A 27,497-nucleotide genomic window follows, 5' to 3' on the forward strand; every position below is an offset into this window, starting at 1 on the left:
CGAGCATGCCCATCCCTTCTCTGCGCTTCTGTGACTTCCCACAGAGGCCACACTCAGCACGTTGCTCTCCCTCGGTTTGGCAGGTGGTGTATTCCTGGCGCTCACCCACCACGCCCAGCCCAGAGTGGGCTGTCAGCTATGTTTGTCCAATGAACAAACATTTTCCTTTTAAGAGTTTGCTCTCCTCTGGCTTGGGCATCCACATTTCTGCAGGTATAATCAGCATAAAGGGGGTGCATCACCCTGACTTTGCGGGAGCAGACGCTCCCCACAGGGCAGACTTCTCTGACTCTGCGGTGCAGCTGCCCGTGTGAGCGTCTTGCATTGTTCGGAGGTCCTATCCCACGCCAAGAATCCAACCACCCACAAGCAGGCACATTGCTGTCCAAACAGATGGACAAGGGAGATAGGCAGGCCAAAGACCGCGGATGAACAGGAAATGAATTGGTGCAGAGAAGCCAACGGTGATGGAAATGAATGCTAGTCCTTGCCGCGCGGTTTCCAACACAAGGATGGATCAGCGTGGATGAGGTGTTGACACTGAGCTGCAAACAAAGGAAAGGTAGAGTGTGAGTGAGGGTGTGTGAGGGGGGTGTTTTAACAGGTGTGTGAGAGGCCCCAAGAACACGGGGAGCTCTGAAATGTAGCTTAGCGGGGGAATTAATGTCCTCTTCAGCTGGGTCAGTCCTGAGAATCCACATCTGGTCCAACCGCCCATCGCCAGTCATTCATTCATTCAGTGAACAAATATTTATTGAGCATCTAACATGAGCCAGACACTGGTAGGTCCCAGGTGGGTGAAGATCCAGGAACAGGACTCGCACAGTCTCTGCGCTGGAAGCCCTCCGTCCTGTAGTTAATCACGCGGCTCGTCCTTCACTCACAGGTGTAAGTGCTCTGAAGGAGGCGCTCAGGGAGCTGAGATGATGGACCGCGGAGGCTCTCGGCGGGGAGGGTCTAGAAAGACGTCTCTGCAGAAGTGATATTTAGGTTGAAATCTGAAGAATGTGTGGAAGTTGAAGTGGGAGTGGGGTGTGGCGGGGCAGCAAACAGGAGAACATTCTTGACATCATAATATCCATTTTGTAACCTGTCTTCAGAGTGGCCGTTAGCTGAGTACACTCTGGGGAGGGGAATCCGCTCCCTCCAGAGGCAGCGCGGGACGGCTCTGTCAGTAAGACCTTCATTTTGGACCAGAGTCTGTCTCTCTGAAGCTTCTGACCTTTGGTCTTGTATTTACTTCTGGGGACCTTGTAGAACAAGCCAACTCCTTCTTGTGACAGCAGCGGTGTCCTTCAAGTTTCCTCTCCTGCAGGCAAGTTATTTAACCTCTCTAAGTCTCAGATTTTTTTTCATCTGTAATTGGGGCTAATTAATAGCACCTCCCTCATAGAGTTAGTGTGAAGATCACATGAAAGAATCTGTATGAAGAGCTTGGTTTCATGCCTGGAACATACTAAGTCAGCCAAGTGCTCAATAAATGTTAACAACGATCACGGTTATCGTTACACAAGAGCCATTTGTGCACTTGTCTGCATTGTTGGGTTGCATGCTCCTTAAGCCCAGGGGCTATGGAGAAAGCATGGATTTTGGAATCAGACAAATCTCAGTTCAAAGTCTGGCTGTAATATGTACTAACTACAGATTTGTGACCAGTTATTGTAAAACTGTAAAAATTTAAAATTAAAAAATATTGTAAAAATGATATCTGTTATTACTGCTCTACATTATTGCAAGGAATAAAAGAAGTAATCTAAAGTAAAGATACCAGCCCAATACCTCACATTTAGTAATTAGTGTTCAATTAATGTGTCTTTCCTTTCTTATGGTCCCACAGTGACTTACTCAGAACATAGTTGTTTACTTGTGCATTTATAATTCCACACCCACCTACTTCCAAAAAGCATGAGGCCTATGAAGTAGTAGCTCGTAAGTATCTGTGAATGAATGGAATGGGCAAATGAATGGAACTCTCTCAGTGGGAGCTGGTGAAGATTTCCCCAGCAGAAAGCGGGAGCTCAGAGTCCTATAGACAAGACTGGGGAGATTGCAGAAGACCATCTGGGTACTGCGCTCGTCTTCTGGGGCCAGGAACCCCGCTCAGGCCTCAAGCTACCCGTAATGAGAAGTCCGCTGTCTGCCACCTGCCTCACGGATCTGTCCTGAGGATTAATGAGATAAGGCTGAAGAGCCTTGTGAAGCCTTTGGGAGGAAATTACAGGGAAAAGTCTTGTTCTACTGAATTTGGCTCCTGAGAAGAGTTCTGAACAGCAAAGCCGTGATCAGGTCGCCGTAGGTGCCTTTAAGAGATGTTATTTTGTCGGTGGTCAATCGCAGCCACCTTTAGACCCTGAACTAGCCTGTGGGACATGTCCTTTCTCAGGTCCCCACACCCTTAACAGCCATCTAGAACAGTCTCAAAAGGATTGCCTGTGTCACCTGGGTATTTGTTAAAAATACAATTTCCTGGGCTTCAACTTCAGAACTACAAATTTGCAAAACTGCAGGAAGCACCATTTATATGCAACACAACGTGAATGGTGCCCCCTGGTGTTGTTCAATGTGGCAGCAGCTTACCTCAGAAGGACTGAATGGGGAGTTTTACATTTTTAACAAGCACTTCAGGCGCATTAGCATCGAGAACCACTGTCAACATTCTGAAAGAGCGACTCTTGTTTCCTTTATGGAGGGGTGGGAAGTGGCTGGGGGAGAGGAGGCCAGAGCCGAGAGATAATGAGCTCTTCACACCTTCGCCCTTTCACTGAGAAATAACAAACCCATTAGGAAAATCAGAGCCGACAGTTATTGAATCAATTTACTGGTGTCAGGCGGGGTGCAAGGCGCTCTGTGGGCATCATTTCATTTCATCCTTACGATAACTTCATGAGATAAGTATTGTTATCTCCATTTTATAAACAAAGAAAATAAAGTTCAGAGAACGCAGTTCTGGTCTACAGGAAATATTCAGAAAATGTTGATTATTATTACAAGCGTATCTGATACTACAAGAGATACTTAAAGCCACTGCTTTAACCTCCAGATAAGAACAGCAGCATTGGTGACAGCAATGATTGGGAAATGGGCACCAGGACAGGCTTGAGTGGGATTTTGGTGTCATCTGAAGGTGACAGGCACCTGAGGAATGGACAGTAACAAGGTGAGGAGAGTTCAATAAAAACGTGCTTCATACCATCAAGCTGTTCCTTTTCCCCAAGAGTAGGGGAGGAAACTTCATTCTTCTACACTGCGCCCCAAACGCCTCTTAAAGTGTTTGTCTACACAAGATCCGTAAGAAGTTGTGGGTTAGCCTCTTATTATACTTCTATCAGAAAATATATTCTAGTAAACTCACGAGTGAACTTTGGAATATAATCTACTCATAAATTGTGGACTATGACAGGGCGCATCCTGTAAGGGTCCGTCCAGGATGCAAACTTAACCAGAGACTATGGACACTGGCAGATATTCGGTGGTGGGGGGCATATTTAGAGAATTACAATTTCATTTACAATTTCATCATGGCAGAGATCACCCGCAGTTGACCTAAATCCAGTCTCCTCCACTTCCTGGGTCCAGAGCCCGACCGTATTTTCTGGCTTCTCTTGCAGTTGGGTGTGGTCATGTGATGCGGACTCTGAGGGGGGCGATGTGTACCACTTTCACATCTGGCCCACACACCTTCCCTCATGCCCCTCACGCCCTCCCCTCCCGCTGACTGGAGGGGCGATGCTGACAGCGGCCTTGAAAGTTGTGTGTTGCGATAGTAGAACGGTCACCAGCCTGGATCCTTGAAAGCCTGTGTGGAGCCAGCTTCCTCTGACTGAATGCCTTCCCTGGGCTGTTATGTGAAAGGATAAACTTTCCTTAAAAATCCCCTGAATTTTGGGGATCCGTTTGTTCCTGCAACTTCGTTTCATCTAACAAATGCGTCCGTGGAGAACAGTAATCTTTCACATGTGGTCAGTCCTATGTTTTGTTTGCAGAAACTGTTTCATGAAAATCTTGTGATTTTTCTTCCTTACTTAAAAGATCTGTAGTTCAACCAATGGGGATGCTTACTGGGAACAAATACCTTTGAAAATAAAAAACATGAATGAAATTTTCTTGGCAAATAAGACTTGGTCTTCCTTTTCACAATTTCACTACAGGCAATATTCAACTTGAGATCAGTGCCATTGCCTCAGGCTGATGTTTAATGTGAAAAAAAGAAACAAATTAATTGTAAATATGTTTTCAATTGGTGATTGTCATTGGTGATTATGCTTTACTCACCTTTCTATGAACAAAATAATTGAGTAACTACTAAATGCCAGGCTCAGAGCTGAGGAAATCCTAGAGAAGATGTGTATTTCAGTCAATACTTAGAGAGGATGCATGTGGCGGGTTCTGGAGATTCAAATATGGTAAGATATTCTCTTAAGGAGTTGAGCGGCACGTGCTCTGGTACATGCCCATCATGACTTTATCAATGGTTCACTTTTGAAGAGGAGGTTTATCTTGTTTTTTAACCAGCATTGGCTATTTGCCAATCCACTAGGTTTATAGCAAGTACTAGGATGCTGACAAGGTTATTAATTCAGAAAAGCAAGGGTTTGGGTCTCGTTCACTACTCAGTAATTTTGTGAACGTTGGCTATGGAAGGGAGTATAATGGGTCACCTTGTCCGGTAGCCCGGCTGACACTTGTCCCTCCCATGGAGCGTTGCTGCCCGCTCTGGTTCAGTCTGTCTGGGTATCTCTGGAGAGCAAACCTTTCCACCTGCTGAAGCATTCCCGACTCTGAACAGATCTTATGAGAAAAAGTTCTTCTTTGAAATGCAACGAGAGACAAAATGATAGATTATTTTTAAGGAAGAGATCGTGGATTCTAATCATCCTCAGTCCTTGCATCATCATCACTAATAACTGTTTTCTGAGTGCTCCTATAGGCCGTGTGATGGGGGTTGTAGCAAAAGAAGCAGGTGCAGGATGTGATTCAGAGAAATCGAGTCAAGTCAGGGGGACAAACTGAGTACCCCGGGCATGTTTCTGCTTAGGATGTTCGCACTTGCTGTGTCCTCAGCCTGGCATCCTCTTCCCCCAGACACGGCCCGGCTGCCCCTCCCCTCTTCAGGGCTTCCTTACATGTCACTTCTCAGCTAGGCCTTTGCTCATGACCCCGTCTAATCCTGTCCCTTACCCTCAACTTCCCTGCCTTATTTCTCCATAGCACTTCCTATTTGACATGCCGTAAATATTGTAAAGTTTATTTCTTTATTATCTGTTTCCCTTCATTAGAATGTAAGCTTCATGAAGATAGGGATTTTTGCCTGTTTTGGTAAGTGTTTGTGAATAGTCACTCAATGAATATTATAGAATGAGGACGTACATAGACAAACATAACACTCTAAGATGGATATAATTACCATCAAATGAATAGTACAAATGATACGTGCTCCACCAGGTGGGTGTAACTCCACTTTCTCTCTCATCAAGTGATAGTTCATTCCTAAGATGATTCTTAGGCTTTTAATAAAAAGGAAATCTTAATTTTTTTGTAGAGAAATTTTTTTACTTTTTATTTTTATTTTTTTGTGAGGAAGAGTGGCCTTGAGCTAACACCTGTGCCAATCTTCCTCTATTTCGTGTATGGTTGGCACCACAGCATGGCTTGTTGAGTGGTGTAGGTTTGAGCCCAGGATCTGAACCGCGAACCTCGCCCAAGCAGAGCGCGTGAACTTCACCACTACACCACCAGGCCAGCCCCTAGAGTACTTTATTTTTTGTAAGTGTTATGACAAAAATACTTCTGTTTTTATTAAAAATCTTTTCATATTATGAAATAGTGCATTTGCGTTATAGATAATTTAGAAAACATGGAAAGTTACAAAGAAGAAAATACATACGATCCATAACTTCAATATTCAGAGACAACTACCTTTGACATTTTGATACAGTTCCTTCTAGACTTTTCTAGGCATCTATTTACATTTTACAAAATAAGGATTATACTGTATGCCTTTTGTACCTTGTTTTTTTTAAACATAACATTTCTAACAGCCGCATCATATTCTATTAAATAAGAGTCTTGAAATTTATTATACCTTTTTCCTATTTTTGGACATCAAGGTTGGTTCTAACAGTTTGTTGTGTGAATAATGCTGGAATGAATCTATGTATATAATTTTTTTCTGAGACTGAATATTTCCTTTAAATTTTTAAAATGAAAATTGCTGGATAAAGTTGTGAAGTTTTTGTTTTTACTATGAAAAATTTCAAAGAACAAAAAAGTAGAAAGAATAGTATAACAAACTCCTATTTTTAGTCACCTAGGTTTTATAATTGTTAACATTTTGCCATATTTTATTTACTTTTTAAAACAGTTTAAAAAAATCTCTGACAGGGACTTTTTAAGGGCTGTTTAAAAATCATAACCATATTACAACGTTCACACACAAAAAAGCAAATAGTAATTCCTAATATTGTGTTCGACTTTTCCTAATTGTCTCAAAACCTCTGTTTACAGTTGGTTTGATTGAAATAGGATTCAGATAAGGTCCACACATTGATTTGGTTATGTCTCTTACGTCTCTTTTAACTTTTAATACTTTCCCCTCCTTTTTTGTTTTCTTCATGCCATTTATTTGTTGAAGAACATGGAAACTGGTCACACAGAATTTCCCACACTCGGTATTTGTCTGCTGACTCTCTCGTGGAGTTCGTACATTCTTCCATCCATTGTATTTCCTGTAACTTCCGAGCAGTGGGTCCCAGACTGTAGCATGCATCACAGTCACCTGGGGGCTTGTTAACACACAAATCGCTGGTCCCACCCCCAGAGTTTCTGGGTCAGCAAATGTGGGTGAGCACGAGAATTTGCAATTCTAACATGTTTCCAGATGATGCTGATGGTCCAGAGACCACACTTTGAGAATCTCTGCTTTAAAGGGAAGGTTACATCTCTTTGAAAGAATAGTTAGATTTACAACTTTAAAAATATGTATATATTCAAAGCACTTACTTAAGGAAATATGTATTGGTTTTGTTATTAGGACTGTTTCTTCTTTTTATCCTTTAGTTTTTAATTCTGGTCTTACAAAAAAGTTGAAAAGTGTTGGAAATTTGTGAAGGCTTTTGCTTTCCAGAAAGGTGCTAATGTAGCGGTGTGTGAGTTTGTTCATTTTACCATATCCTGTCCCAAAGCGAGTGTTAACATTTAAACAAATCTTGATTCATTTGAAGGGTGAAAAAAATTTTTTCTTCTTATTTTAACTCAAATTATTGAGTTATTGGTGAGATTCAAATTTACAATACTTTATTAGCCGTTCCTTAACCTTGGTTCTATGAATTGTTCATCTCCTCTATCCATTTTTCTATTAGATCTTTAGAGGTTTTTTTTTAAAGCAATATCTATGGGCTTATTACATATTAAAGATAATTGTTCTTTTTCATATTTGTAACAGATAGTTTTTCCAGTTTATTGATTTATTTTTTCCAGATTATTATTTAAGCTTTTGTTTTTTTAAGTTTATTTGCATCATTGAATCTTTTGCCCTGTGTCTTTGGGATTTCTTCCGTTACTTCGGATAATCCTCCTCAGTCTGAGACAGCTATTCACTTACATTTTCTTCTAGTTTTAATTTATCTGTCAGTTTGTTGTTAATAGCTAAATGTGGCGTCCAAAGGGACTTTATTTGTGTGTTCTAGGAGGCTTCTTACTTTGGGTGGCCAGCTTGCAGGGGACAGTGGAACACTGGGAGGAGCCCCTCCATGCCCCGATTGAGCGCTGGGGAGGCTGTACAGGAGACGCCAGATCGCTTATCTGTGAGCCACGGAAACATCCAGAGAGGTGCAGTAGGCAACACACTGACGGTCATTTGTCACAGGTAATTGCAGGCAGTCAGGAGGGACTGGGAGAGGATGTGAAGGGAAGCACTCGAGTCCAGTCAGTGGCTACTCTTGAATAAACTGGTCCTCGAACGAGATACAAATTTTACTCCCAGAGGGCCAAGTCTACAGAACAAACCATTCTGGTTTGTGCCCAGCTCCTGTAATATAGGAAATTTTTTTCATCGATCTTTGTTCTCTCATTTTTTGAATCCTTTTCATTTTGTGTTTTTATCCTTAACTCTTGGCTGCACTGAATCGTAATATCTATAGGTGTGAGAAGTTTGGCTTCTGCAATTTGCTTGTGCCGCAGGGGATGTAAAACAGAGCTGCAACACGGCTCCGTTTGAGATCAAAATCTGCCATTATTGGGGTTCAGTGGGACTTGAAAAGCTTGCATAGATGTCAAACATCTGAAGTCTTCATTTCCAATTAACATTAAAAAATGCCACTCCAGTTAATAACAGTGCTTTAACCATAGTGTGGTGCCTAAGAAAAACCCTGGAAGATCTCTTTCCCAAGATCTTTGCCCTCCGGGAGCGAGCGCCCGTACCTCTGTGCATCACAGGCACTGTGACGACCATGTAGGATCTAGCTACGCCTCTACTATCCATAGCCCCAGTTCCCAAATTAATACTGTCAGCCAAAGGAGAGAAGTAATAACATAACTCGTTAAGTAACTACTGTGATGTAGCACCTGAGTATATTTTACTTTGTTTCATTGTTACTAATTTCCACAATATAGTTATTATTATTCCCATTTTACTGATGAGGAAATAGAGTTTCAGAGAATTCGAGTAACTCATCCAAAGTCAAATGGCCATTTAAATGGATGAGTTGGAATTCAAACTGAGACCTGTATATGCTTTCACCTCCGCTCCATTCCATGTTTGGACATTTCTCCATAGCCAAACATCAAAATTCTGATGCTTACAGGGACCAGGCAGAGAAGGTGGAACAGCCAGTTAGGCAGCAGGATGAAATGCGGAGCTGGCGCTTCGTTCAAAGAGAGAAGCTGCTAAACAATGTTGGCCACTTTTTGCCCTGTGAGAACGTAGGTCCAGTGTTTCTAAGTCTTGCAACTTTTCAAAAGAAGCCAGAAGTCTGCCTTTTGATTTGAAATCTGTCAAGGTTTAAATATTGCCAATTAATTAAAACTTGTTTTAATTGTGTGAACCAAATCAAACTTATCTGTCACTCATATTCAGTCCCTCCCTTATTCTTTGCTTTAAATAACTGGATTTTCAGATGCGACAAGGGATTAATTAGAACAGTGCTGTCCATTAGAAATATAATGCCACCCACATATGTAAATTTAAATTTTCTTGTAGCCACATTTAAAAAGTAAAAAAAAAGGCAAAATTAATCATAATAATATACTATTTATCCTTATATATCCAAAATATTATTTTAACATATAATGAATATAATAATTATTAACAAGACATTTTACTTACGCACGGCTCAATTTGAACTAGCCACATTTCCAGGGCTCTATGGCCACATGTGGCTGGTAGCTACCATACTGAGCAGTGTACAAGTAGAAGGCACAAATACCTTCCAGCTGAGACCTGTTTATTCAGGAATTTCTTTTCCCCCGGAAAACCATGCCCTACCTTAGCTGTTTTTAGAGTTTGTCAAAAGCTGTTGTTTTTCCTTCATCAAATGAAGGAGAATTTCCCTTTCTTTCAGCTATGACAGACTCAACTTGTGAGGATAAATTAGTGAGAAAATTTACTTTAATATCCTAGGGATTTTGCATTGACTAATTTATTAACAAACGTGAAATTTGCTCAATAAATGTCAAGCAAACAAGAGAATAAAGGATACCAACTTTTCAAACTGATAATTAACATTCTGAAGCATAGTACTAAAGTGTTTATAAATTCAACCCAGTGTTATCAATTTGCTGTTGGGATACAGTAATTTCATTTAAGGAGCAGCTGGATATAAAATTTACAGAGGTTTGGGATAGAGGGCAGCGTGGAGATTAAAAATGATATTCTTGGAGAACTCTGAATGTAGTGTTGGATAGTTCTCATGGCTATGGCATATAGCAGGTGTCTTAGCTTAGGCTGCAATAACAAAATACCACAGACTAGGTGGTTTAAACAACAGAAATTTATTTTCTCTCAGTTCTGGAGGCTGGAAGTCCCAGATCAAGGTGCTGATGGATTCCATTTTTGGTAAAGCTCTCTTCTTGGCTTGCAGACGGCAGCCTTCTCCCTGTGTGCTCACATGGCAGAAACGGTAAGCTCTCTGGTGTCTCTTCTTAAAAGGACACTAACCTTATCAGATTAGGGCACCACCCTTTGACCTAAGGTAACCTTGATTAGCTCCTAAAAGCTCCATCTCCAATACAGTCACATAGGGCATTAAAGCTTCAACATACAGATCTGGGGGCACTCAATTCAGTCCATAGCAACAGGTCTCGGAGACAGATTAAGAGTTTCTTTTTCTTTTCACATGTCTATTTTGGGGCTTTTCAAATTGTGTCAAAATCAAACAGTGTCAGAGCCTAAAGGGACCTTTCGAACTTAGAAGTGCAAAAGGACCCAGAAGCAATCTAATATCCACGGGTCCTCAGTTATTTAATCAGTGTTAGAGGTCAAGCACCTAGGACTCCAGGCTCCCTTTTTAGTGTTCCTCTATCCTTATGTTGTTCATTCATTCATACCTTCATTCATTTACTCACACAACAGAAATCGAGCCCCTACTATATAGTGTGTTACCGGGGAAATAAAGACCCAGACGTAGCCTTCAAGGAAAACGGCCCAGGTATCCCCCATCCTGGTGCTCCCATCCCGGTGGAAAATGGAGTAGACCCTATCTAGAGCTAATATTAACAATAAGAGCTGGGAGCCCTGAAGCACCCAGAGTATATCAAGCTGTGCCAAGCTCTTTACATACATTATCTGTTTTAATCCTTACAACAGGTGTGTGAATATTTATTACGTACTTGTTTTATAGATGAGAGAAAGGAACTCAACCAAGGTCACGGGGAGAGCTTGGGAAGCGGCTGCATGACTGATTCAGGCCTGTCTGACTCCAAAGCCCGGGGTTTCCAGTGTAATGGAGATACTTGCTTTGGGACTGGTCAACACGTTGTGTGAATATTGCTAACTTTTTGAGACCGAGCTAGTGTGTAGGGCGCAGAGCCAACATTTTAAAGCTCAGGTTAAATTCGTCTTGCTCTAGAGAAGGGGAAGTGGGGCCTGTGTGCACAGTGACCTTGAGAAGGGCCTCTGCCTATTGTGAAGAATTGGAACCTTAGGTTCAGAGAGTCACGTTTTTCTCAGGTCAATCGGCTAGGTGGTGGTAGACCCAGTATTTGAACCCATATTTGCTGCCTCCTCTGCTCTGGGTACTGAGAGGAGTCACTGAGGTTGCGGCAAGACTGTGTTTTCCAGACTTTTTCTGAAGGCAGCTGTCTGAAGCCATGTCTTCTGAAAGGGGCATAAATCTCTCCCCTGGACAAGCAAGAGAGTGCGGTGGAGCCAAAGGGAGCAGGGACAGTTTGCTCACGAATCAAAGAGGCACAAGGGTGTGGGCAGGGACTACAAGGGGCTGGAGGCGGAGCCTGCGCCGAGTCAGCGGCTGAAGGGGAATCCGAGACTCGCCTGGAAATCTTTCCTGGGACAGCAGTCCCCTTTTATAGGCGCTCTGTGGCTTCCACTGCTATTGGGGAGGGTGGAGTCAAGGTCTCTGAGCCAGATTGGAGACCTGTCACCCCTTATCACCATTTCGTTTGGTTAACACCTAGCCGGCCTCCTCCCCCCCCCCAACCCTCCAGCGGCCTGTGGTGAAGTCCACACTTGCCATGTCCTCCAACAGCTCTGCTTGACTCTCCATACATCAATTATCACGGTGTTTAATCCAGTTGGGGTCTAAATCAGCCATCTTTTAGGTGATTGATAATGTTGGTGGGCAGCATTAATGAGGAGGCAATTTTTCCCTTGATCACCATGACTCTATTGTGGGTATTTGTGAAAATTCCAGAGTCTGTATATGACACTTGAGAGAGCTCTGTTTGTGCAGTTTACTGAGCACCTACTGGTGTCAGATGCTGCTTCAGGGGCTAGCCTTACATCAGGGAATAACACAGACGAGACCCCTGCCATCGGGGAGCTTCCCTGGAGTCAAGGAGGGATGGGGAGACAATGATAAATATACGTAATAAGTAAGCAAATTATTTCATATGTTAAAAGGCGGTAAGTGTATAAAAAAAAGTGAGGCAGGGTAAGGAAGATGGGGTGGGTTGCAACTTTAAATAGAGTGGTCATTAGATTTAAAATTGCTTATTAGAAAAGCAATTAGAAAAGGTACAATTAGAAAAAATACAGCACAGAGCAGGCGTGGGAAGGCATTGGACTGCAATCTTAAATTGAGTGCTTGTTAGAATTAGACTTATTCATGTCAATATGACTTTCACAAAGTGACTCTATGTCATTGTTTTCATTGTATGTGTTAGAAAATAGAATCTCATAGATTCGTCTTCCATTTCTCTGCTTTCTGTTCTCGTCCCTTCTCCATTTCCCCTTTTTCTTTCTTCCTCCCTCCTTCTTTGTTTCTTCTATCTTCCATTTTCTTGAAACAAAAAAACTCGAAGCCATGGTGCTTGCCCTCAAGAAACTTCCAATCCCGTTGAGGAATAAAGAAGGGCCTAGTAAAACAATTTGGGAGCAATATGTCAATGATAGTATGAATAAGCTGTGTTCTTAAAAATGACAGATAGGTGAATGATCAAAATGAGTGGGATTATTTAGGTAACATTTAGGGGAAGAAAGCAGGTTCATTTTGATCTGGGTTGAAGGAACTAATGGTAGAAAGAAGGGCATAAAAACGGGCAAGTGCTCAGAAGCAGAGTTCAGCAAGATGTGCTCATGGATTTGTAGAGAGCTCGGCTCGGGTGGAGTGGACAGATTTAGTTGGATGAATGATCTTGGAGGAAAAACGGCGGAGGGAATGTAAATTAAAGATGTAGAAGGCTGGTCCGAGGGAGGTGGAATTTTCTCAGTACTCTATTGAAAGAGCTGAGAAAATAGAACTCTCTGAATCTTAAAGCCGCTGAACCATGTTGAGTAAAGAAATGACCTCTTTAACCTTACTAATGATCAGAAAGTACTTACTGTTCTCAGACTCGTGATTTATTATGTAAATTAGAATATATATATATATATATTTAGAGAGAGAGACATACTATATGTGGCTATGGATGTACAGAGGGTATAGTTTTCTTTGGGGACATCCATTTCCGTTTTCTCTCCCTCTTACTTACAGTCTCTCTCCCTCTTGCCTATTGACTTTCTCTTTGGTAGTGTCCTTCTTAGTTTGGTTTTTTTTTATGTTCAACTGACTGTACTGGCTATCTTTGAAGTTAAGGAGAAAGTTCAGGATTGAGACGTATCTTTCAAAGAACTGGAACAGAATTTAGAATGGCATGCCCTTAACCTCCACCTTAATGTCCCTTTAGCAATGCAGTAATAGAGTTCTTTATACTTCAACTCCTACTTATTTTCGCCTTTATGTTTCTGCCCATTCATTTCATGCAGCTCCTGAGTTGACTTTTCCATGGGCCATCTGGACTGTTTACCACACAGCCCATCAGGAGCGCTGTTCCTGTGCAGCTGCCCAAGAGGGGAATTCTTTCATCTTGGTTACATGATCCAGGCTTGTTTCTCTCCCAGATACATCTTAAAATATCTTATTTGTGAGTGTTGTAAATTTTTATTTCTTTCTTGTTTTCAGGACTGTTTCTACTGTGGGCGTGCTTCATTGCCATGGCGCTTGTGACAATGACAGGTAAACACGCTCAGTGGATCCTTTGGTTTTACTTACAGTTCATTCTGTGTTACCTCTGACACATGGTCTTTCCAGCTGATGATGAGATGGGACAGGAATAATGTGGGGGAAAAAACCAAATCCAAACAAAACCCCGCTTAACTAATTATTTCTGAAGCACATCCAAATAATATATGATATGCACATATTGAAAATTACATTACAGAAGGATATGTAATGATATAGAAAGACGTTCATTATATAGTGTTAGATGAAAAAAGGAGGTAACAAAACAGGAGGTAAAAAAATTATGTATCTGCATAGAAAAGAAAAAGAGAGACAGACACCAAAATTTCAATAAAGGTTATTTCTAGATGGTGGGATTCCCAGTGGTTTCTTTTCTTTCCTTTTTCGTCTGTATTTTCTACAATTAACATGTGTGATTTTTTTAAATAAGAAAAAAGGCAATGTTGTTTCCCCATAAAAGGTAACCTTGGTTGATCATTATACAAATTTAATTTTCTAAACAAGAATACTATGGTCGAAATGCCTCCCTTAAAAGCAAAATTAACCATCCACCGCTTCAACCTCTGTCCTTCCACCAGAGTTGCTGACGAGCCTGGAGTGGACTGATTTGAGCTGGTTCTTGGCCCATTCATCATTTGTTTAACAGGTGTTTGTGAAGCACCTGCTCTGTGTGGAACACTGCACACAGTTGGCTGCCGGCTCAGGTAAGATCTTAGCGCTGTCCTTGGCACCTTCATGTCTGGATGCCAGGTGTACATCTAACTATAGTATGAGGCAAAATGGAAAAAGAACAAAATGATATGAGGGGACAGTCTCCATTTCTGCACCTATTCATGTGCAGATCGGGTGAGGTATTATAATCCAGAGTTTTAGTTAGAAAAATATAGTCTCTGGAGCTAATGACAACAATAGTTAGAATTTATAGAGCACTTGCTGTGCTGTCATAAGCAGTTCTCAAAGTGCCATTGATGGTTCCTTGGGATCCCCCAGGCTTTTTCAGGAGGTCTACAAGGTCAAAACGGTTTTTGTAAGAATACTAAGACATTATTTGCTTTTTTTTTTTTTTTTTTTACCATGCTGGCATTTGTACCTACGGTGTGAAAGCAATGGTGGGTAAAACTGTTGGTGCCTTAACAGGAGTCAAAGCAGTGGCACCAAAATCTACCACCAGTATATCATTGTAGCCATCACTGCTGCGGAAAAACGACGACGATTTACTTAAGAATGCCTTGATGAGGCAATAAAAATTATTAGCTTCATTAAATCTAGACCCTTGAGTACACACCTGTGACCGGGTGGGAAGGACATATAAAGCAATTCTGACGCACATCAAAGCGTCATGGTTGTCTTGTCGTTGTCTGAGTGAGTAGCCACATTTTTTCATGGAACACCATTTTTACTTGAAAGAACAACTGGCAGGCAAGCTATATTTATACAAACATGGGTGTTTGGCAGACATTTTCTCAAAAATGAATGAAGTGAGCCTGTCACTTCAAGGAAAAACAACTGACAGTATTTGTTGCCAATGATAAAATTTGAACTTTCCTGTGAAAATTAGAATTTTGGAAGATTTGTGTCTGGCTCTGTGAACTTGTCAGCTTCCCAAAACCTAAAGACTTTTCCAGTGAGATTGTGGTGCTACTAACGAATGAGTTTTTTTCATACCATGTAATGAAATATGTCAGTGTTTTGGAGACCTGCATAACTCAGTGAACCCATGCTTTGCAAATGACCAATGCATGGTGTTATAAACCCATCTGTGAGTGAAAGATCTGTTCAAAGTGCAAGATGGACCAGTGTATTTTAATGCAGCAGAGTATGAAAAGTTGATCGATATCATTTCAGATTCCACATCTCAACTAACCCAACTACTACTTGTCAAATTGGTGGAGTATCAGAGAAAAATATCCACAGTTATCTGAAAGACTATTAAAATATTCCTCTCTTTTCCAACTACATGTCTATGTGAGGCCAGATTTTCTTAGTAAACTTAAGTCTAAACAACATTCGGCAACAGACATTAAAGCCAGAACTTGAAGAGGTGTACGTAGATGGAAAACAGTGTCACTCTTCTCACCAGGCTTTTGGGAAAATATACTTTTTTCCAATAAAAATGTATTATTTATGTTAACATGTAATTTATGTAACATGTAACAAAGTTTATTACTGTTATTTTTAAATGAATTAATGAAGAACCATTAAAAAGTTCTCAGCTTTAACTTTGAGTATCATAAATATCTGTAGCTACAACTCACGTAAACAGAAGCTCTTTGGGGTTCTCAGAAATTTTTAAGAAAATAAAAAAGTCCTGAAACCAAAAAGTTTAGGAATGGCATGTCATTCTAGACATTCCGCAAAGCATCTAATCTGCATAATCTTGCTTAGTCTTCGCCACCCTTCTTAGTATTCCATATGCTACTAGCATTTCCATTTCACAAGTAAGGAAGGTGAGTTTGAGAAGTTCAATAGCTTGCCCAAGATCATATAGCTAGTGAAAGAGAGGGACAAACTCAGGAAGTGTGTGCAGTAAACACTTTGTTTTGAGTGGCGGGAGGGAGAGGAAGGTTTCACAAAGAGGGCAGATCTGAGTCAATAGGAAAAGGAGGGAGGGAGTTCTGGGCAGAGAGGGTGGCTGGGGCGAAGGTTTGTGAGTGAACCGTGGGAGGAGTTCCGAGCCTTTTTTGTGCCATGGACCCTTTGGCAGTCTGCTGAAGCCTACTGAATCTTTCTCAGCATCATGTTTTTAGATGAATCAAACAAAATACATAAGATTGCAAAGAAAGTCAATTATATGTTATATATGCAACTATCAAAGTAGTAAAAATTCCAGATTTGTGATGTAGTAGTAATATGCTTCCTTATTAATGCATTAAACAGTGAGCTGCAGTGGTGAGAAGTGCTGATGAGCAGAAATGATGTTTCTGCAACAACTGTAAAGTGACAGGAAAGTATCTGTGATTTCTACTCATGACAGTCACAGGTACTATGGCTTGTTGTCTACATTTATAATGGGAGGAAATGGTAAATTTGGGGTAGAGGTTAGTGAAAGTAAAGATGTAAGGTTTTTCCATCCAAGTTCACATATTCAGGTGTGTTTGGTTTCACGTCCATGTATTCATGTTGCCAGTCCCCTGCGAGGTAGGGGTGCTAGGGAACAATGAGCAAATGGTGGCAGCAGTAATAATAGTCACAGTACTAACAGCAGCAGCAGTCACAGTAGTAATAGTAACGAGAGTAACAGTACTAGCAGCAGCAGTAATAGCTACTGAGCGCTTACCTCATGCCAAGAACTCTGCCGAGATCACTTCCAAGTGCCTCCCGTGCAAAGGCGAGAAGCCAGGCAGCTCTCCGTTAGGAAGCAAGCACGCTGGATAATCCACAGACTGGGTTAATCATATTTTTGAGTTTTAGGTGTTCCTTAACTTTCTGGAAAAGGAAATAGAAGAGTTTGGCTCTATTTGAGGTCAGAAACGATTAGCATCAGCTCTAAAATTCTATAATTTTTTTAAAGCCTTAGGTGTTGAAATGTTGAGTTACAGCTTTGTAGTTCGTGTGAGTACATATTTTCTAACAGTATTCATAAGAATATAGGATATAGTATAACATAGCTAGGTTATTCTACACCCTGCATGAAATATGTATAAAATTATAAATTTGGGGAAAAGTTAGTAACCTGGCTAAAGTGAATTTTATGGTATTTTTGTACTTTGAGAACTCACACTTTTTATTACAAGCTTTTTGCATTCTGGCTCAGACGAATTCGTTTCTCAGGATTACAGTGGCGCTTTCTCGGTGTCACCAGTTTCTCGCTGAAATACTCTGAACGCCTCTGTGCCTCCTTCCACAACTGCACATAAGCCCTCTGAGGGCGAAGAACAGATCTAACATTTCTTGCGTTCCCCACAGCACTGGCTGTGTGAGCACTTCGATTGCTGCATGGGTTGCTTGTAAAATAGTTTGGAAAAGTCCATTTTGGATCAAGCCTCCGTGTTCCATGTTGTTCGAAGCATCTAGATGTTCTATTCCTTCCTCTTTGTCCGTGCCTGAGCTGGGCTGCTTTTGCGAGTGTTTACGTGGTAACCTGAACTGTTCCGCTGTCACACAGTGAAAAGTGGGAGACGCACCTTCTTCTCTGATTGAAGCTACGCGCGGACACGACCCAAGAGGGAAGCTCTGCAGCGAGCCCAAGTCTGGGCAGCACGTGATTTCTGCGGCGCACAGACTCTTCTGCGGTTCGAAGTCCTTCCTGCAGTCAGCAAACACATTTTGAACATCTCCTGTGGGCTCAGACCGATCAGCTCGGCTACAGAGAAGCCGAAGCAGTTAGTGAAGCTGAGACGAGGCCTGGGGAGGGCACGTGAGCGGCGGTGTGTTCTGGGAATCTCAGCGTGCACACAGAGGAGCGGGAGGTAAAGACAGGAGAGGCCCAGAGAGGATGGAGCTCTGAGGAACACAGAGGAGACCCCCATCCCAGCCCGCGGGGGGCAGGGAGGCGTGCACCTGGTGTTGTAGGGCACCGGGGAATTGCTACCTGGGGGTTCTGCCTGTGGCCTGATGTCAGAGCATTTGTCCAACTCGCCATGGGCTCCAGAAGAGATTGATGTAAACGGAGCAGGAAATCCGTTGTCTTCTGATTCGGTCATCTATAAAATAAAGCCAGAGCGGATGTTCACCTGTTTCTGCCGACAGAGAGGCAGCTTCCATACACAATAAACTTGGTGAAGGAGAATACTTTTTAAAGCGATGTTTTACTTTCATTATCTAAGTAATAGCATTTATTTGGCATCTACTATGTGTCACCCTTGATGTTAAGGACTTTTAAGTATTGTTATTGCAACTCTCATTCTCACTATGATTGTTGCCAAGAACTAACATTTATTGGATACTTAACATGTTCCAGGCACTGTGCCAAGAGTTTTACATGTATTAACTTATCTAATTCTAACAACTCTATGAGGTAAGTGCTATTATTTTCCTCCTTTTACAAATGTCGAAACTGAGGCACAGAAAGCTCAAGTAACTTGCCAAGGTCACACAGCTAGTAAGGAGCAGAGCTGAGATTTGATGTCTGTAGAAGTACCAAGACTTTTCTGTGTTTATTAAATGAGACAATGTATCTAACAGGCTGACAAAGTGTCTATTATGTAGTAGATACCCCAAATTTTTGTTTCCCCATCTTCCTCCTTGCTCCCTCATTGACTTTCTGTGGAAGAATGACTTTTTAACTTACATGGGGAACCCCCACAAGTATTCGCCTTGCTTTTGGTTTTTCTCAGCATCATTCTTAGGCTTTTGGTAAAGGTACTTATGTCATGGAACGTAACAAAAGAAAAAAATTTCCTTTCCTAAAAAGAATGAATACTTCATTCATTTACTTACCTTGAACAGTTTAGTAGCTAGAAAAACACAGCTTTAAAAAGTTTGTAGAAAGTACTAGTAAAGAAGGGGAGGCGGGAAAGGAGCAAACATTGATGGAAAAGCCCTTAATTCGAGGCACTGAGCTGCGAACATTATGTATGTTGCTGTTGCTTCCTCATGACAGCCCTGTGAGGTCTGGATTATGATCCCTATTTTGCTGATGGGATCTCCGAGGCTGAGATCCAGGCAGGGCTGGGGCCCAAGACTGCCTCTGAAGTCTGCAATGCGGGTGCCCTTCCCTAGACACCGGAGCTGTGTCTTCAGAATATTTGATCCCAGGAAGTTTCCAGTTTGGGAGTTCAAATAAGAAAGATGACACTAAATAATTTGCTAAGCCTGGACTTTACCGGCAAAAATCGCTCTTTTATTCCAGACAGCTTCCTGAACAACACAGCTGTTTCCTCCTGAGTCCTTGGTGGCTAAGTTAAGCAGTATTTGCCTGAATGTTAATCCTTAGATTATGCATCTCTTAATCAATTTGGTCGTAATTAGGGTGAGCTTACAAATTGTCATTCCAGGAATAACGATTGTCTTTAAGAGGCAGAAAGAAACATCATCACCATTCTTTGCTACCTCTGGTGCCTGCAACCTGCTCACTGCCTGTGAGGGGTCAGAGGACGCACAGCAAGGGGCACGGTTCTGATTTGCCTCCTGTAGGAGGCTGGGGCCAGTGGGCATGTAGTAACTTGTACAGTAGCTGTTGTTGTAACGTTGTTGTAACATTGTAACCAGTAGTAACGTTGCTGTGGGCCGGGTCTTGGTTGAGGGTTAGCTTCTGTTTTCCCTCGTACTTCTCTGGCTTGACTCCCTATTTGAGGCAAGGGATTAACATTGACATCACAGCATCCTGCTATTAACATCGGTGCTTTAAAAGATTAATAAACACAGCAACTTTCTCAGTTGAGTGTCTTCATTTATGTAACTTCTTTTATCTGAGGAGCGTGAGGCATTTTGTAAGTGTTGCCCCAGTCTCACACATGCGAGGCAGGGTAAAGTAATCCTCGAAGCCCTGGCCACAGCATGTGAGGCCAGCGACGGGGGCTGTGTTGGTGTCGCTCGTCATCATGGTCCTAGTACCTCGTGTGGGGTGCTAGGTAGATACCTATCGATGAGTCTCTTCTTCCCACCTCAACCGAGGGTGGGAAATCAGGTCTGGTACTGGCCATGGTCAAGGCCAGTTTTCTCCAGTCTCATCCCTCCCTTCTCCTCTTTCCCGGCACCCCTGGCAGTTTAGAAAGCAGCAGAGCCAACAGGATGAGTCCTTAACTCCATTCCTACCAACTCGGTAAGCCACTGAGCTCTGGGACTGCAGTCTCTAACGTTTCTGACCTGTTTGTGATGTAGCTGTCTCAGTCCGTAATCACCGTCCACAGTACCTAGTCTGTCTGTCTGATAGTTCCCCACCTTCCTGGACCACCTATGCCTCATGCTCAGCTTTTCTTTGTCACCACCCGGGCCCCGGGTGTCAGGGAATCTGGTACGTTGTTTTCAGTGATTTTTATGGGTGTGGACCCTGACACCCACACAGACTGGGGAAGGCCCAGGTTGATCTCACATGGTTGCTGTGGGGCGTCCTCTTCTGTGATCTCAGGATGGTTCCTTCCAGCAGCAGGCCTCATTTGCCTCCTTCGTCAGGCGTTGTTCTGGGTGCGAGGGATGCAGAAGTGTATTGAAACATCCATGTCTTCAAGGAACTCATAGTCGGGAGGAACATAAGATGGCAACATGAGTCATTGCAGTGGAGCAGAAGTGCCAGTAGGAGCTCTGTGAAGGGAGTGAGTGGCTCTGCCCGAAGGACACAGCGACACAGAGGCGGTGACAGTTGAGCAATACGTGGGATTCCTACTGGGGCATCCCCTTGGTGTGTGGGTAGACAGAACTGTGGCATCTAGCCCAGTCCACCCCGTCTCCCTGCAGCACGGGAGAAGTCCCAAGGCTGAGGGATCGGTTTTATTTTGGTCCTTGGTAGGCTGCTTGGTTGAAGTGGGTCGAAACTGTGAAACGTGAGCAACCGTTTCTAATGGACAGCTATTGTCTTTTTATCAGCCAGCCTCTATTTAACCCATACCCCACCCCCAAAATCTCCCCATTGAAGACCACCCCTCTACTCTCTCAGTCCATATGTCTCCATGGCAGGCATGTGGCTTAAGCGTGGCTAATCAAAGCGTTCAGGGCCACTGGCCATGGTAATAGCCGGAAGATTGAGCACATGGCCCAATCAGAGCCAATAAGATAGAAGAGAAGTTTTGCTGAAACTTCTGGGAAAGAAACTCACTTTATTTGCTGGACTTTATTCATGAGAAGGTATGAGGTCTGTGGCTGCTTCAGCTGTGTTACAAGGGGGCCTGGAGCCAACATGGAGAAAGGCGATGCTAAGAGGAATAGGTCTACCTGGCGACATTACCTCAGCCCCAGATCAAGCCATGCCAGAGCTAGAACAATCCTTGGCCTCTTCTACTGTGTAAGCTGAGGAAGCCGCCTCCTGCTTGGCCTCTTGGGTTGAGTTTCCTGTCTGTATTCGTACATGGTTGAAAGATCTAGAAACGTTTATTCCAAAGAGGAAAACATCCAGGAGGAACATGAATGCATTCCAAATGTTTGAAGGATGCTGGGTAGGGGAATTGCTCGGCTATCCGGTGTGTCTCCGAGAGGTAGAACTAGAATCAGTGGCTACTGTTTCCGTGGTCAGATTTCTGATCAACATAAGTAATAACTTTTTAACTGTTGGGGCTCTCCCGGGAAAGCAGCTAGAGGACGTGACTCAGCATCGTACTTAGGGAGAAACACAAGAGTGATGGGAGATGTGTGCCTGTCCCCGTGTTAAAAGCATCGTGAAATGGTCCAAGCCAGTTTACAGGCGGTCTGATCACCTTTATCAGTGTACTGAGATTTTATACCAGAGCTTTCAGTTAGCATTAGAATTCTTCTAAGTCAAAGAGAACATGGCCGTTGACTTATTTACTCCTATTTCTCTAAACAAACTGTAGGCTGTGCCCCATTGGTGGCTGTGAAATCAATCTGAGGATTTGAGACCATCCTTCTTTTAATGAAACAGAAGAGGATTACACGTAACAAGGGCAAGGGTTGTTTTGTAAAACTTTTGATTCCCTTTTATAAATAAAACATGCATATAGAGAACAGTATAGAGGAATGGCTAAAAGCATGAACTTGGAATTGGACTACAAAGATTAAAATTCTGGTCTACCACTTATTAACTGTTATGAGAATTAAATGGATGATAGAGGTAAAACCTGGGCAAGATCCTGATGCATAGTAAGCACTCAACAAATTTTAGCCATTATCATTACCAGAGAATTCTTAGGGTCTAGAAATTTGCTCCTGTGAGATGGAGGTGAAAGTCTATCCCTGCTTTTCAGCCCCCCAAATTTTGCCAAACAACTTGAAATGTTATGATTTTTCAAGGGAGAAAAAGTTACCAGATGTTTCTTGTCACCCCTGGCAGTGTTTGAAGACCCTACACATCACCAGTCCCATCCGAAGCCAGCAGCAGGACCACGAGAATAAGCAAAGTCACGAGGCTGTGAGCCTTCCAGTTAGACAGAAGGCGCATAGCCCCAGCATCTCCCAGAGAACCCGGAAAATCACTGCTTCAATGTTATTAAACATCTCTGAAATTCTGTCTCTTATCTTTTGATGCTCTTTTCACCACCTAAAACTCTTCTATTCTTTGTTTTATCAAGGAATCTTTCTTGGTACTTAAAAAAAGAAAATCTCCTTCATCCCACCCAAAGGTCCCAGAACATGCAAGGAGCACACACACACACACACGCACACACCCCACACATACGTGACACCATATTAATGACTTCACGATCTTCAGGGATATTGGCTGTTTTTAAGCCTCTATTATATATCCTTGTCACTGAACTCATGATTTCCCACTTTATCTCATTCAGAACCCATGGATGAATACCATCTGGTCCCAATGATTTACTGCACAGAGTCCCTCAAGTTGCTCCATACCTCTCTCCTCAGAGACCGAAGAATCTCTGTCAAGGCCGTTCTCGGCTTTGCCATAAAATGTGTCCTTGGAACAGGAATTTCCCCATTGTCTTCTCCAATAAATACTGATTCAAAGTGTTCATTTAGCCGCTCCTCTGCCTCGTCATTCCATTTAGTACTCTCCGTCTCCTAATGAAAGTTCTGAACGTAACAGATATAGTCACCTTACTCAAATGCCATGGACTCCTTATTCCTATTATTATTTATCTTGATGTTTCTGTATGTTTTCCCCCTTATCTCTTTGACCTCTTTTAGTTCTCAGCTGATACAGTGTGGGTTCCCATCAGAGTGTGTGGTCTACAAAGAATGTTCATTTTTTGATAGAGTCCCATTAAAATAGTTATTGTTTGTGTTTCTACGATAAAATGAGAGTATGTAGTGCCTAGAAAATCTGGAAAACTTAGACAAGTAGGAGAGGGCACGTCTCTGTAAACGAGTAGCGGTGCCCTTGCTTTGCCTCGATGCTGCGTGTCTCAGGTGCTGGGCTTGCATTTCTCTCTGAAACCCAGGCGGTGGGATCCTTTGCTCCTCCTTTCATTCCTGGTGCTGTGCTGTGGGGTATGAGACACAGCCCCTCTTCTGCACCTCAGACGCCGTCAGTGTCCCTTCACTCGGCCTTTATGAAGAACGTGGTATCAAGGACTCCCTGCAGGGAGGCCCGGCCCGCAACGGCCTCGGCTCCGGGGTGGCGTGAGCGGTCCCCTGCCCGGTGCCTCGCCAGACTCTCTGTTTTCATCTCCTCCCTTTTTCATTCCACCAGCCCCCGAACTGCTTGCTGTCTTCTCTCAGACTTTCATGTCTCCTACATCTCAGCGAATTTCAGACCGGTCTCACGGTAACTGACATCTGACTTCGCCTCAGGACTTCCTCTGGTGAACTTTCCTTCTCTGGTGGACCAACCTGACGAAGGTCCAGGGCCATTGTGAGCAGAGCCATGCTGCCCTTCAGCTGCTTCCCCCCAGCCCCCGAGGACGCCCCGGTGCAGAGGAAGAACGTGGGTTTGGAGTCAGACACGAGTTTGAGTCCTGGCCTCTCAGTATTTGGGCTGGTACCTGAGTCCCCTAAGCTGCCTGTTACCCTCTCTGTAAACTGGGACACCAATACAGCCTGCTCTTCTATAGCACACCGCTAATTTTGTTATTTATCTAAATCTTATAATGCATTCTATGAGTCAGGTGTACTTCTGAGTGCTTTACAGATCTTGACTCATTTATACCACTAGTTACAATCCTGTGAAAGCTTGGGTTACTTATTCATTTATATGCATTCTTTGTTCATTTATAACAAAAGTTTCATTACAAAACAATTATTTCAGTGGAGGAAAAAAAGGAGTGAGGAGCTCCAGAATTTCAGACTTGTAATAATAATTATTTTTTCTTGTGGAATTTTCAATATTAAAGTTTGTGTTAAAACAGAATAGCTTTAAGCATTGTAGCAAATGGAATAGTGTCTACTCTCCACCTGCCCCAAAAGATATGCCCCCCTGAGAACCTTATTTGGAAAAAGGCTTTTTGCAGACGTAATTGAGGTAAGGATCCGGAGATAAGACCATCCTGGATGAACCGGGTGGGCCCTAAATCCAATGATACGTGTTTCCATAGGAGACAGAAGAGGAAATACACACAGACACAGACGAGAAGGGCGCAGGAAGAGAGAGACAGAGACTGGAGTGACACGTCTACAAGCCAAGGAACGCCAAGGATTCCCGACAGCCTGCAGAAGCTGGGAGAGAGGCAGGCAGTGGGTTCTCCCTCGGGGCCTCCAGGAAGAATCAATCCTGCCAATGCCTTAATTTTGGACTTCTGGTCTCCAGAATTATGAGAAAATTGATTTTGGTTGTTTTAAGCCACCAAATTTGTGATAATTTATTATGGCAACCCTAGGAAACTAATACAAGGATATTTTGTTATTGCAAGCTAAAAATCATAAACTGAGGGATTGAAATGGAACCTCAAAGTCACCAAATTATGAACACAGTATAAAACCAGATCAAAAGAAGCATGTTTCTGGACCTGTAAAATAAACAGCAGCAAAGCTCATCGCTACAGACGGTTAACAAGAGAACACAAGGCCAAGGACGTTAAGCCAGCTGCTCGAGGCTGCTGCATGTTGCTCTCCTCCGGGGACACCAGCTCTTTAAAGGGCAGGAGCTCACTCACTGTTACAGTTGCGTGATGACCAACTGAAGTCCACAGGATGCGAAACATGGTCCTCACTCACTCAATCAGGTTGTATCCAGTGGTCAACTAAAGATCTGAGCAGTGGAAGAAATCCTGCTTGTATCCTACTGTTTTACCATGAAGCTTAAAAGTGAAATAGTGCGAATACTACTCCTCATACATTTACTGGCACATAAGAAGGGTTTAATGCGTGTTCCCTTTTCCCTGTAGGAAATAGGTGGTCATCAGCAGATGCAGAGCATGTTCCACACACAGTAGGTGCTTTTAAATGTTGGGGATACAAATCTGTTTGTCTCTTGAATTACCTTGCACTCTTACAACACTGACACCATGGTGTTTATAATCCAAGCCCTCCGGCCTTCCATGCACCTTATAAGAATCAAGATTTGTAATGACTGGGGATGGCATTATGGTGGATACAGGGCTGATTTTTAAAAATTTTGTAAGTTAAAACGTGTCTGTAATACGGTCTCCGGGGAATGACGAGGAGAATGGAACCTGGGATGAAAAGTAATGGAGCAGTGAGCCTTCTGAAGGTGGTGCTCGTGCAATCCTGTCCATGCCTTCATCCGTCCAGCCACTCAGCCCTCTTAGCCGAGCGCTGCTCTGGGTCCAGCCCTGCTTTAGGCCACCCAGAACGTAAAAACAATGCGGGTGCGAGTCTCGAGGACGCTGGAGATGAGACGGGCATGCGGTGCTCAGTGGAAGATTGAAGTAGCAGCGGTGGGGCTGGCGACAGTGGGGACGGACTAAGTGGCTATGCTAAGAAGGTTTTTGTTTTTGTTTTAAAGATTGGTGCCTGAGCTAACATCCATTGCCAATCTTTTTAATTTTCTTCTTCTTCTTCTCCCCAAAGCTCCCCAGTACATAGTTGTATATTTTAATTGTGGGTCCTTCTAGTTGTGGCATGTGGGATGCCGCCTCAGCATGGCCTGATGAGCGGTGCCTTGTCCACACCCAGGATCCAAACCGGTGAAACCCTGGGCCAATGAAGTGGAGCACGTGAACTTAACCAATTGGTCACGGGGCCGCCCCGGCCCCTGCTAATGAAGGTTTTAAGTAGCATTAGAAGGGCAGAGATGGGAAAGCTTTTTGAATGAGGGCTTTCAAATGGGTCTGAAAGGAATATTAGACAACGGACTTTAGAAAAGTGTTTGCAGCTCTGCTAATGACATACCTCCTTGCTATTTCCATACCTAAAACTACTGCACAGTGCCTAGCATGTGACAGGCAGTGACAAATATTTATAAAATGAAAAAAACAAAAAATAGAGCCAGCCCTGATGGCCTAGTGGTTAAAGTTTGGCATGCTGTGCTTCAGTGGCCTGGGTTCAGTTCCCGGTGGCGGAACCACATCACTGTCTGTCAGCTGCCGTGCTGTGGCTGTGGCTGTGGGTCACATAGAAGAACTAGAAGGACTTACACTATGATATACCTCCATGCACTGGGGCTTTGGGGAGAAGGAAAAAAAAAGGGAGGTAGATTGGCAACAGATGTTAGCTCAGGGAGAAACTTTCCCTGCAAAAAAAAAGAAAAAACCCCCAAAAGAATGAATGAGTCATTGCTGCCTCCTCCACACAGCTCCAGGCTGATAGATCTGTCGATGTCACTCACCTCCTTCAAAGCTTCATGGATGCCCTGTTGCCTCCCAAGAAACAGGAGGCAGTGGTCTTCGAGTCAAATAGTGTTGGGTTGGAGTTCCAAATGCCTTCAGACAGGCCCACATCCTTTTCTATCTAATCCTCGCTGTCTTTTACAGCTTTACCGTCCTTTTGATGCCTAAGTCTAACCATGTCACCCCTCCTACCTTCTCACCTCTTGCTTAAAACCCCTCCGTGGCTGCACCCCTGTCCTCAGAATCTGGTGTCTACCAACCACCCCAGCCTCTGCTTTCTTGACTCTCTCCTTTAAACTCCTTGCTGTCTGGAAGATGCCACATTTTCTCCCCACTCTGGGCCTTTACACTCTGCTTGGAATATTCCTCACCACCAAATGCTCTCCCCCAGGCACCCCCAGGGTCAAGTCAACTCCTGTGCATCTCTCAGGTCTAGGCTTACATGACACTTTGTTCTTGAGGCCTGCCCCGCGTCCAGCTGGGTCCTTGGGCTGTGAGGCTCAGCGCACCTTGCACTTCTGACGCTGGAGCACACACCGTGGCTGACTGTGATGACCTGATTAAGTTGGTGGTCTTTCCTACCTGGATG

The 27,497-nt window shown here is 43.2% G+C and overlaps 1 long non-coding RNA gene across 3 annotated transcripts; it reads left to right on the forward strand.

Annotated features, from left to right (window-relative positions):
• The first annotated feature begins 462 nt into the window (after positions 1–462).
• On the forward strand, positions 463–23,204 carry LOC139079077 (uncharacterized). 3 transcript variants are annotated; one of them, XR_011532361.1, is made up of 4 exons: positions 1,111–1,315; positions 13,614–13,667; positions 14,252–14,377; positions 22,555–22,730. It is a non-coding gene; the product is annotated as an uncharacterized lncRNA (long non-coding RNA). The 3 variants fall into 3 exon arrangements; XR_011532360.1 differs by lacking the exon at positions 22,555–22,730 and adding an exon at positions 23,009–23,204 and having other exon boundaries at positions 1,117–1,315; XR_011532362.1 differs by lacking the exons at positions 1,111–1,315; positions 22,555–22,730 and adding an exon at positions 463–562.
• Positions 23,205–27,497: the final 4,293 nt, after the last annotated feature.

This window comes from Equus przewalskii, chromosome 24, assembly GCF_037783145.1.
Source record: "Equus przewalskii isolate Varuska chromosome 24, EquPr2, whole genome shotgun sequence".
NCBI lineage: Eukaryota > Metazoa > Chordata > Mammalia > Perissodactyla > Equidae > Equus > Equus przewalskii.